Genomic DNA, 11,165 nt, shown 5'->3' with positions numbered 1-11,165 from the left:
GTTTTCTTATGCCAAGCTATAAGGTGAGCTACTTTTGGGATATTTTCTACTTGGTGCATCAAAACCTTATCTGAGGGAATTCTCATGGCGTATGTCTTAATCATTTAATCAAACCTGAAGGGATCTTTAACTTGGGGCACTTTTAGGAAAGATGAAAAGTCAAGTAAGAATAAGGAAACAAAAATGTGGATAAAGCTTTTAGAATAAATGTGAAAAAATTCTAATTTGTAAACACTGTTACAGTTTGGATGAGTGACCTCCACAGTCCATATGTAAAAACTTTGTTCCAGGATGGTGGTATTGGGAAATGTTATGGATTTTTGAAGAGGTAGGGCCTATGGGGAGTTCCTTAGGTCATTGGAGGGTTTTCCTTGAAGGAGATTGTAGGAATCTTGTCTCTCTGCTTCCAGGATCTAGCTATGAGTACTCACTCTGACTTGTGTTTCTGGCATGAGGTGCTACACTTACCAGAGACCCAAGCAATGGGGCTACCTGATCTTGGATGTTAACCCCCATAACTGTGGTCTAAATACACCTTTTCTCTTTGAAGTTAATTGCCTCAAGTATTTTCTTATAGAAAATACACTAATACACTAAGAATTTCTGCTAGAAAATCCTTATGGAGTAAATCTCCATTCTGGTTTGTTTTGAATGTCTCTTTTCACATTTTCCAAGTTCTGCTTTTCCTCTTCCATGATTTATTAGTTGAGTAAAGTACGATAATAAACAGTTCACAGTTGCTTAAACCCAGGAGATTGTTTTTATGGCTCAGGTTGCTATGGATTCAGACTGCCTGAGGTGGAGAGCTCATCTATACCACATAATCACTGAAGGACCAAGCTCCTTCCAAATGGTGGTCAGTCTGGGCTCTACATAGTGATGCTTCAAGATCTTCATCATAGTCTCTAGATTTGGACTAGCTACAGAGTAAAATCTGAGTGGAACCTGCAAACTCAATGAGGCATGCATCTCTTTCACATTCCATTGGCCAGAACTCAGTCACATGTAAGGGGTTGGGAAATTTAGAAAAGCCAGATAGATACTGAAGAAGAAAATCTGAAACAGCTAGCCAGTTTCTGCAACAGCGTTCATATCTCCTGGTCTCCCATTGCTCTGTTCTGGGATATCATTTCTTTGCATGAAAGATATTGTTTTCAATATCTATTGATGGACTTAACATGTTGACTCTATGTAAAATTACTTACTCATTTTTTATCCTTAAAGATATTTTCTTCAACCAATGTGCTCTATAAAATACTTGCCACATATTAGTCATTAACCAGGAATGGTTTTTCTCTAACTCTGACACTTTATTCTGTGAGGCTATCTGAAGTATTTTCTTACCCTGCAATAAGAAAAAAGTGCTTGAAACATTCTCCTAGGAGAGAGAGCAAAAAAAGAGTACTAAATGTGGCCTTTATCCCCCAAATGTGTAGAAATTCCATTAATCTTTAAAAATCCTTTTATTCCCACATTTTAAGAAAGTTATGAATATATATATTGTTTATTGCCATCTGAGACATCTGGGAACCTTTACTCCTATAGTCTAATTATTCCTTCCTCATTTTACTGCTTCTCAAGGCTTAAACCGTGCTAATAAAGAACGACCCCAAATGAATCTAAATTCCCTGGCTAAAGTGCCCCCACACCTTGAAGAGCTTCACTTGCTTTTGGGTATATTCAGCTTAGTAGAGTGGTTAACCTAAACATTTGCACTTTTTTTTTCAACCCGAAAATGAGAAAGAACTACACCTTAATTATATTTCAGTGATAAAAAATTAAAGCTGTTTTATATTAAAAACCTTAGTATGCTCTAAAAATCTCAACAATTTTTTATCATCTGAAATGACTTTAATGGATTTTTGCTAGTATGCCATTATTACAAATCCATTTTGTTTTATTGAGGTCAAACTAAATTCCTTGTCTATTTCCCTAGAGAAAGAAATTGGGTAAAAATTAGCTCACTGTGGTTGTATTCTCTTTATATTGCTGCATAAAGGAGAGGGCTAACTACAGGGCAAGCTGGTACCTCAAAAAGATCAAGCACTCTATATTAGACTAGAGTTCCTGTGATTTAAGGGGAAAAATAAGAAAGTACAAAAGACAATCTAAAATAAGAGTCAAAGAACCATGGTAGGTAGAAGTTACTGACTTTTGGAAACTTTTCTATAACATTTACTATGTTTTACGTATAAATTAAGCCACACAGAAAGTCAATTTAGAGTACTTCATTACCGAATGTCTTCTTTAGCTACAAGTACAGCTAATAATTACCATATACATAGGGATATGTGTATATATATTCACATTTTTTCCTACAGGTGTTATTTCTATTCTATTTCACCTTTTCAATTACACATTAACTAAATAATACACACAAAACACACAAATATATAAGGCACAATTTTGTTTTACATGGTATAAATATTTAAATTATACATATATAGTATAAATATATATGCATAAACACACATGAATAAATATTACAAGTGTGATGAGTATTGGAGGTTAGCATTTTCAAGCTCCATTCTATCTTCCTTATTTGGAGGGGCTGGAAAGCATGAAACTAAATATTTAGATGATCATGTACAGTTGTGTTAGCTTCTTACTTCGGACTTTATGATCTTTGGATCACAGCTATGAGTCCATTCTTCAGATTCCTGGATGATAAAAGGAAGTTGTCTGTGTCTGCAGTTTTGCTACAGATCTGCTTCATTATCGATCATTGATCACAGTAACACATAACACCACTTAGAGTGCTATCAGTGGTAGGTCCTCCATTTAAATTATGAACTGTTCTGCAAGTCATTGCCAGTGGCCCATTTTAGACTCACTTCTTTCTTTCCAGTAGTTTATATACATCAAAGTTCATGTACTCGACCCTTCCCTAACTAAAAAACATAGAATTTTTTTTGTTTTTTGCACTGAATACTTATGAAAGCAATTATGATATTTTCTGTAACTTTTTTCAGCATATTTATCTGTTCTCAATAAAATCCCTTGGCTGCACCTGCACCCCCTGCTTTATTTGAGTTCTTATAAAAAGGCACTTAATACAACTTACTGGCCTTTGAATCATATATGTAGTCGGGGTATACTATAAGGTGACATGAGGACACTATTCCACGTCCTTTCTGAAAACACAGGGATTTAGGAGCAGGAGATCAGGAAGAGCAGTTGTTCCCTATGTCTCCTTGCCCCAACTCTCTCTCTACCTCTAGATATACAACTGTTCTAGAAAATGAAAGAAACACAATATGGCTGAAAATCCAAGTGTGAAGAGGGTGTGGCAAGTTGAATAATGATAGACTACAGAGTGCCTGATGATTTGAGACTTCTGTTTATTGTCCTGGACACCAGTCTATTTGCCTGGACAGTCCCTGAAGCCTCCATTCCTGCTCATTGCCTGGTCGATAGCAGCTGCCTGCCACAGGTACTAAGCAACAATGCACTAGCCAGGCACATTGGTGCTCTGCAAAGGGAGACAGGAAATGGGCTTCCCGGGCTCTATAACTATGTGTACTCCATGACAACTAGTGGACAAAAACAGAAGTTTGGGAGTTCTTTTATGATCATTGATCATATTTTTAAAATGAGAGGTTTTTCCTCCTTACTTGATAAAAAATAAGTACTAACTTTTCCCTTGGAAGGGATGGTGTGTGTATACAGAATGCTTCCTTCCTCTGTGGAGTGACACATCCAAAGCCTAGCTTCTAGAATCTTGGAGAATCTGAAGAAAATGGAAAAACCTAAAAGGAAATTCAAATCATTGTGGTTTTTCTGGAATCAGGAGGCAGCATTAATAGGAAACTAACCTAGTTTACTTAATTATATTTTCTACTTTGTATCCTACTTGAAAGAAAACAAAAACTTTCACTATTGTTACAAATAGTGTATTTGACTTGTTTTTCCCTTATTACATACAACATTTAAATGTGTTACTTCCTTTACTGAAACCTGTGGTACAATGATTTGTATTGTTCCTGTGTGATATTTTCCATAACAAGTGCAGGAAAAAACGTAAGGTAAGAATTTCCTTACCAAGAGTTTTAAAAGAACAAAATATTTACCAAAAATTGGTTCATGTTTGCTGATACCCTGGCAAGTTTAATTCAGAAAACATGTACAGACAGCATGGGAGAGAGTATCGGTGACTGTTCTTTGAACTTTTTCAGCAAACACTACTCAAATATAATTTTTGCTAGATGAATAGGTAAGCACAGACTTCAGTGAGTTGATGTGGAAAAGAACAGAGCTTTCTTCTATTAATAGATGGAGACAACCTAGATGTAAGTAATCAAAACAAATACTCATAGAACTTTCGAGTGGCATCTTCATTTGACATTGCCTAGATAACACACGCTACAGAGCAGAGAAGATAGAGACAGAAGAATTTTTTCATACATTGGAGTAATTAGACTTTCATTAAGCTATCAAGTAAAGAGAATGGGAGGGTTGAATATAAGTATTGTTAAATCAGTAAATAAGAGAAGATTTGGAGTTATTCAGTGATTATTGATCACATTGTAAAAAAATGAAAGGTTTGCCCTCATTTCTTGATAAAATATATAAATTACCACTTCCTTTTGTCTCTGTTTATAACACCAAAGAGTAAGTTTGGCTCACTGCATGTCTTAAAAAAACAAGAAAGGAAGGAAGAAAAGTACTACCAAAAGATACAAGTATGCTACAGAGAGAGGGAGAGAGAGAGAGAGAGAGAGAGAGAGAGAGAGAGGAGTCCTAGAATTGCTATGTTTGCAATAAGACATAAACTTATACTCAGAGAAAAGAATCTCTTCGACATTAAGAAAAATCAGAATTATAAACCATTTTTGTTTTATGAGATAGTGTCTTGCTATGTAGCCCAGGCTGACCTCAAACTCATAGTGATCCTCCTGCCTCAATCTCTCGAGCGCTGGGATTACAGGCATGCACCACCACATCCAGCTATAAACCACTTCTAATAAATGTATTTTGTTAACACAAAGTACAGCTGGCAAATAGAGCAGTTTATTTTGTCTAATATGTAATTAGAAACGATTGTAATTTGATGTATTTTTGCAAACAATGTTACTAAAATGCTTTAAAATTTTTAAAGTGAGTATTATGCTGACTGTTATAAATTATACTATCAATTTCTTAACTTAAACCTTTTTGTAGATTATAAGGTCTTCTATTTGAATGGAGATTTATTATTTTCATATCTTTTCATCTACATGTTCTCATTTTATGCTTAAAATAATGCTGTGAGACATTTATTTTCCTTTCCTTTTTGCAGATACAAAAACAGACGGTTCAGAAGCTAGCCCAAGGCCACGCATACAAAGAAAAGTGACAGAATCAATATACAAATCCATTTCTTCTTACTTTATAGGTCTTTCACTAACGAAAAAAGTATTGGCTCAACTAGTAACCAAATTATCCCCAATTCTTAATTAGTGGAATTGAGATAATAAAGTTTCACAGTATCATTCATAATTCAGAGATAACAACTCTAAGGTCTGTGCAAAAATGGCATGCTACCATTATAGTTACACAACAAATCACACTCGTGATTTTGGACGTAGAAGAAAAAAACCTAATTCACTGACATTTATTTCTAGAGACCTCCACGATCTCTACCTCAAACACATATTTGTCCAGTCATCATGGAAGCTGTGGCTCTAATTGAGTTCTTTCACTGCTTGGTTACAACTTTCCAGCTTTTAACATTTCTTGTTCAACTATTCCTGCTAAGATGCTTTAACTGTGTCAGATACTGAAGCCTAGGACATTCAGTAATAGGCTTGCTAGTGTTCTAACATTTCCTGTGCCACTGGGTTTTTGTTGTACCATCTAAAAAAATATAAATCCCCATCCCCATTTGTTGGGAGCAATGCTACATAATTCTAGGGAGAGATTGTTTGGTTGGCCTGGTTCTCTTGCCTACAGCCCAGCTACGGAATAGCTCCAGTTTGGCCTCAGGTCACGGCTGGGACTTCGGTTATCTGGTGATGCTGTGATTCTCCACGACGAGAAACATCCTGGGAGAACAAACATCTGCTCAGTTCCTCATTGTTCTTGGACTGATTAACATCTTGTTTGCCAGAGATGTACTGAACTCTCTGCAAGCTTTCCGTTACACCTTGTTCATCCCAATGTGAACTACTGAACTCTCTGCAAGTCATTTGTTACATTTGTTTCTCCCAATGTACTGAATAAAAGGTGTGGTAAGCTGGGGGCTTTTGTCTTTGCTGCCCAGAGCAGCACTGATCAGAACCAAAGCTCAGCTTCTTCTCAGTCTCATTTTTCTACCTTTCCTGTAATTCGCCGTGTGCTGCCGTGGCTCGCAGGAGACCAGGACTCACTGCAGAGGTTCTGGTAATGTCCCCTTCCCCTGTCCCCTACACCCATTCCCAACTACCTGCTTTTTCCACCACATCTTCCTCCGTTGATCCACTGATCTGAACATCACTGGAAAAAGTCACTTAGCAGAGGAAATTTGCACCCCTCTAATTTCATGATTACCGTCCTCAAGTGGACTCTCGATACTGCGGGGATTCCTTCTGAATGTCTAAGGTCAGCTCACTCTCTTATCTTCTGGACTAGTTGAAACATTCTCACCAGCAAACCTCAAACATCTTCAATGTTCCCTACCATTGAACTGACAGGATGACCTTCCTATTTTTCCTTGATGAGAAAAGAGAACTCACTAGAAGGAAGCCCTTCTACCTCTCATGATCAAAGGAACTAACATATATCTGAAGCCATTTTTGTATTCCTTCATTCAACGAAGATTTAAAGAATGTCTTTACCACCCTCTAGGTACTGTCCTAAAAACTAGAGCTATAGTTGGGAACAGGACAAAGTCCTTCCATCCCATGAAGATACCTAGTGTTGAATAAATAAAATAATTTCAGAGAGGAAAAGGTACTGTGAGGAATAAGAAATCAGAAAAATGGGTTAGGCAGTGGTTGGGGATGATAACAGAAGATGGCAACATAAAATACAGTGCCCATGGAAAGCCTGCCTAAGGAGGTGGCATTTGAGCTGTGATACTAGTGATTAGATTCTCCCACAGAACATTCAAGAAGGAAAGCAAATATGGAGGCCCTGAAGAAGGAAAAGTGTTTCATGCTAAAGGAACTAAATCTAAAAAGTAGTCCAGTGACTGGAGCACCATGAGGAGATGAAGAATGCTATGAAACAGGGTCCTCTATTCACATGTGAAGCTGCAGCAGAGAAGTTGATCGGAATGCAGTGATTTCTGCTGGCTTTATAACTCAAGCCTCTCCCTTCCCTAACAAACTTCACTACTGACTTATTACATCTGTGTCCTCACATTCATCTCATTCTGATCTTTCAATCAGCATTTAAGCAGGCACATAACGCCAATATGTTAAAATGCTCCCACATTCAGAGCTTGTTCAGGCGTCAAGAAAGTTGTTTATATTTATTTCTTTTCTTCTCCACCCACTCACTCAGTACACTCCAATCTGTTTTCACTGCAGTCCTTGACTTGAAACAGCTTTCTCTAAAGTCAAAAGTGATCTCTTTCACTTGTGTCCCTCCCATGTTGACCTTGGGGTTCTCCTTGCACTATGCTCTTTCCTGATGATATGGTATACATTTGCTTTCCTTTCACCCTCCAGCTGTCCGGCGAGCAACTTGGTCTCAATGATCTTTACAGACATGCCCTTCACCTCCCTCCTCTTAGCAAGGGTTCTCAAACTTGAATGTGCATCAGAAACACCTAAGGGCTTATTGTTGAGCATGTTGCTCAGCCCTGGCCCTAGAGTTTTTGATGCAGTTGGTCTATTTGTGCAATAGATTCCCGGGTGATTCTCCTGCTGCTGGACTATATAGTGAGAATGACTATATTAATATTAAAGTCTATCAGGCTTAATCTTTGCTACCTTCTCTTCTCTTTTCTTTTTTTCTTTTTTTTTTAATTAGTAGATGTTGTGGGAGAAATTTTTTTTCTTAAATTCTTTTATTGGTACATTTTAGGTGTACAATACGTTTACATTTATCACTGGGTGCTTGTACCTGTACATGATGTATCTTGGTTCTTATTTTTTCCCCATCACCTGTGCATCCTTCACCTGCTCCACACTTCCCTATTTACAAAGACTTTGTTTCCATTTTTTTTTCTTTTCTCATAATTTTTCCTTTCCCTTCTTTCCTTTCCCCTTCCCCTCCCACTTCCTCTACCCCTTTGGACCTTTTCTTCCTATTTCAAATTATTAATTATTCGTTTTAATCATTTTAATCCTTATTTACACTTCCAGTTTCTCACACTAGAGGAATTATTTGTTATTTACATATGTGTGTTCTATTTATTTCACTTAAGACTATGGCCTCAATATGCATCCATTTAGCTATAAATGTCTCTAGTTTGTCACGCTTTATGGCTGAGTAGTACTCCATTTTATTAAAAAAAAAAAACTTCTTTATCTACTCTTTCTATTGATCATTCCATGCACACCAATAACTTCAGTGATCAGCTTTATGTCAGCAATACACAAATTTACATGCCTATCCCAGACCTCTTGTCCTTAGATCTAGACCCAAATTGAAATCTCCACTTGCATATATCACAAGTTATTCAAAACTCACTATACACCCCAAAATGAACTTGAATGAACTGATGAACTCATTACTTTTTTGGGGTTCTCTAACCAAGGAAATCATGACTCATCTGTCATATTATAGAAGTCAGAGTCTAAGAGTCACCTTCATCCCCTCCCTCTCACTAACTACCTCATATCTAAAACCTTAGGAATTCCTGTTTATCCCCTAAATATCTCTCCATGTACTTCATGATCATCCTTGTCTAAGTTGCCATATTCCTTTCTCTGCCGCTGGCTGTAGAAATTTTCTTGCCTTCTTCCAATCCATGCTTCACATTTTACCCAGAGGGATCCCTTCACGTGGTTTATGATACCTCTCAGCCTGAATTTCAGTGGTTTCCCATTGTTTATAGGATAAAAAATTCTTGTGGCCTATATGGTCTGGTGTCTGCCTGTGTGTCTCCATCTAGTTTCATATCTTGCTTCTTGCTCTCTGCCCTCGAAGCCTCTGGCTGTCTTATTTCCTTAAAGCACAATACTCCTTTGGGTCATGATTCTGCACATACTTTCCTTACTAATAAGAGTTTTCTTACATTCCTCTTCTCCTACATTTCCCAGCTATTCATCATATGATCACCCTTTATGGTCAAGGTCACTTTCCTTGATATATGCTTTTACAGTACAAGCCTCCTATCTTTCAAATCTATTTTCACTTCTTGCAAACACTCATTTATTTATGTGGATGCTTCATTAATATCTATCTCCTTCTAGTCTTTAAACTCCATGGGGCAAGTGATAAAGTTTATATTTTTTCACCAGGACATCTCCAGGGCCTATCTGAGGTTGACATAAAGAAGGTCCTCAATAATATATGTTGAATGAACAAATAAGATTGACTGTTTACTTTTTAAACAAGAAGTATACCTTTGTTTACCTTGAGAATTTATTCTGAGCTTTAGGGGCCCTTCAGCATCAGAATTTCATTAACTGATATCAGTACCCTGGTTATTATTATGCAAAAGCTACTAAGTGTATATCCCTGAAGGCTGTATTTTACTTAGGCTCTCTTAGGAGATGTGAGTGAGTGGGAACAGGCTATGGATGTTTAATATTAACTCACCTCCTACTGTGTTGCTCAGAAAGCAAATTGTGATTGCTACCACTTTAATTTTCTTACTAATATTGTATTATGACTTCCGAACCCTCAATGGGTTTAAAGCAGCTGTTAGGGAATATAAGAAGTAAAATTTGATTGTGCATGAAAATTGGATTGCATATGAGACAAATAGTTTTGGTTTCTTTTCTCCATTTACTGTACTGCAATTGTCTGAAATCTAAACCTCACTGAATTGCAAGAAACTGCAGCAGCTTTAATTAATGCTTTTGCCACTGTTTTTATTGATTATTGCAAATGTCTGTATGTCCCTCCAAATGTTGCTTCGAGGGTTCTGGATACTTCAAAGAACATCCCTATTGCTGCAAGAGAGAGCTCATTAATGCTCATGTAATAAAAAACCCCTCTGCTCTTCTTTCTCCAAGTTGAACATCCGCAGGTCCCATGCTGGTTTCAGATTCCACCCTTGCTCCTTGTTTGGAGAATCTGTACTTTCCTACAATTTACCTGTGTTTCTAGAGATCAACTCAAATTTCCTTTGCTACCACGTTGTTCAGGTGACACATGTTATAAGCTTGCTGTATGTACTATACTCAGAATCCCATTTTAAAATTTGCTAAGCCACATCGTTAATTACAAGTAAATGCTCAGTGGGGTTTTTGCTGTTTTTAAAAAGTAAAATCTGACACCTTTTGGAGAAACCTGCCCATTTTTTTCAGTTCATGCTTACTTTTTTTGGAAGAATATATGAGAACTATAATACAATATTTAAATTTCCACATTGCCTGTCACAAAGTGTTTTCAGTCTAATTGAGACCAATAGCTTGTGAAATGGCTAAAGCAAATCCATCAACCCTTAACTGCTTTTTTTCTGAATCTATACTACACTGACTGATAGAATATACAATCATCACTTATTTGAGGAGACTAATGATTTGATAATATATTCATTGTGTCAAATGTCAGATGTACTGAGTGATTGTGAGAACTGCAAAGAAGAAAAGAAAAAAATTGCAAATGTGTTCCTCCCTCCTTTTGTCATGATAGTGCCATTAGAAAAAGCAATCTCTAGTTCATAGAGGTTGTGACAGAAGAGGGACCCTGCAGCATTGAGGTCTCCTTTGCAATGATTTCTGTCTAGACTGTAATCATATGGGGTCTTGCTCATCTGCTTTGTGGGTGAATGGGGAACGTATGTCAGCATAAACTTGCATTTATCAGTTGCATCCTCATCTTTAGCTAAGCGATAAGGGATTGCTGGGAAAGGAAAGGAAGTGACTACATTTATTCTCAATGTTCCTAAGGGTCAGGCAAGGTGCGCTCACGCTGTGGTATATGACAAGGCAGATGGCATGGAATGAATAGGTAACCTTATAGAGGAGTCAGAGCTGCCTCTCATGTGAATTGACAGAGTCAAGAACCAAGATAGATCACAGCAGTGTAGAGTGGAAGTGGGTCGAATGGCCTGATTGCTTAGGTGGAAGTAGAGTCTCTGTCTC

Source organism: Heterocephalus glaber, unplaced genomic scaffold, assembly GCF_053883595.1.
Source record: "Heterocephalus glaber isolate CG9 unplaced genomic scaffold, H.glaber_assembly_v1.0 deba00001571, whole genome shotgun sequence".
NCBI classification, from domain to species: domain Eukaryota; kingdom Metazoa; phylum Chordata; class Mammalia; order Rodentia; family Bathyergidae; genus Heterocephalus; species Heterocephalus glaber.
The sequence above is the reverse complement of the archived record's forward strand: the minus strand, read 5'-3'. Positions refer to the sequence as shown.